Below are 2067 nucleotides of genomic sequence, written 5' to 3' on the forward strand. Positions count from 1 at the left end.
AATCTTTAGACCTGAGATAGCACAGTTATCTTGTATATAGGTGGTTTGAGTTTGATACTGCTTTCATACTTGTACTGTGTATGGGTATATGGGCATGTGTTGGCTCCTACTAGTTATATATGGAGGTAGGTGTTGATCAAGATGGAATCTGTTACTCTAAGTAAATAGAGATAAAATCATATGTTCATTTAATTGTTCTTGATGTTTAAAGTTCTGGCAGACAGATAGATTTATTTAGAAAGAGTTTCTGATGAGAAAAATCTTTTTAATCAAGAACTGGAATTAAAAGAGAACATAATATTCATAGCAAATGGAGTTTGACATAAACCATGACTCCAGCTTGAGTTGGGATTTTGTAACAGAGAGATTCTAGTGCATGGTAACATATGATTATAGGTTCATTTAAGGTAAACCTTACCACTGATTGGGTGGCCATGGCATGCTATGCTAGGTGTTAACCATGGTCTATGAGGTGCATAAAATGATTTAGAAAAATCATTTATGGTAAGAAAGAGTTCTGATGATATTAAGAGTTGATATCATATCTCATTGCCAATTAGTGATGAGCCTAGTAAGTCACACACATACACAAGTAATCACCTAATTAAATATAATTTAATTAATTAATTAAAGAGTTTAATTGATTAATTAAATAGGTTTGGTTTGCAATTAGATTGCAAAGTCCCTAGCATGACTTGAAATCAAATCTAGATTATTAGATGTACATTATAAGTTAAATTTATATTTAAAGTGTTTAAATATGAGTTTAATTAATGAGAAATTAATTAATAAAGATTAATTAATTAATTTATATTTGATATAAATTGATTAGAAGAAGAGAAATAATTATTTTGGGTTGAGAACTCAAAATTAAGACACAGGGGTATTTTGGTAATTTCACAGGGTGACATGTGACACCATGAGATGGTGACACATGGCATTACACATAAGCTTGCCAAATGTCTTTTAATCATGTAAGATGATTAAAATTAAGATTAAATATAGGTTTGACACTTGGCACAATGTGATTGGGTCAATTAAACCTAGAGCCAATCAGAAGGTGACATGTGGCAAAGGTTTTAAGTGGTGACCTAGCTATATAAGGGAAAGGATGAAAAGAAAAATACCTAGCTGCTATTTGTTTCATTTTGGCCACTCCAAAGCACCTCTCCCTTTCATCTTCTTCATCTCTCATCAATTCAAAGAGATTAACCAACAATCTCTTGAATTAAAAATACTAGAAATCATTTCTAGTGTCCTGTTTACATCTTTAATCTCTTAAAAGGCAGAACTTGATTTTCTAATTCATAGAAAAAGCTTTAGAAGCTGTTCAAGGGCTGCCATAGGTGTTCTTGGTGTGGACAAGCTAGAGGGATAACATCTGGTGTCCTGAAGACGCATCTCAAAGGAGAAAATACACTGCAGTGCATCAAGAGGTTAGTGTGTTTATTCTTAATTTCATATAGGGTTCTAAAATTAATCTGATTAATTTTAAAATCTTAAATGGCAAATACAGATCCAAAAACATATTAAAAGAGTTTTAATATGTTGTTTATCATTGAAATCAAATAGATAAAAATAAATCTTGCATGATGCATGTGACCCCAGGTGAAAATTTTTTAATTCAATGGTATAAACTTGTGTTTTTCACGCTTCCGTTCCTTCAGAAGCACCTCGATATAAGGCGCACTTGGTAGCAAGAGGCTTTACTCAGAGGGAGGGGATTGACTTTAATGAAGTGTTTTCTCCAGTTGTGAAGCATAGTTCTATTAGAGTCTTACTTGCTATGGTTGTTCTTCATGATCTAGAGCTTGAGCAACTAGATGTGAAGATAACATTTTTGCTTGGAGAGTTGGAGGAGCAAATTTATATGAGTCAGCCTGAGGAATTTTTCATTCCAGATATGGAAAACCGTGTTTGTTTGCTTAAGAAATCTTTATGTGGTCTGAAATAGTCTCTTAGGAAGTGGTACAAAAGATTTGATACGTTCATGGTTCGTAATGGCTTTAATCATAGTTCATATGATAATTGTGTGTATCATAAGAAGCTTTCAAATGATTCCTTTGT

The sequence above is a fragment of the Hevea brasiliensis genome, chromosome 13 (genome assembly GCF_030052815.1).
Source record: "Hevea brasiliensis isolate MT/VB/25A 57/8 chromosome 13, ASM3005281v1, whole genome shotgun sequence".
In the NCBI taxonomy this organism is placed as follows: domain Eukaryota; kingdom Viridiplantae; phylum Streptophyta; class Magnoliopsida; order Malpighiales; family Euphorbiaceae; genus Hevea; species Hevea brasiliensis.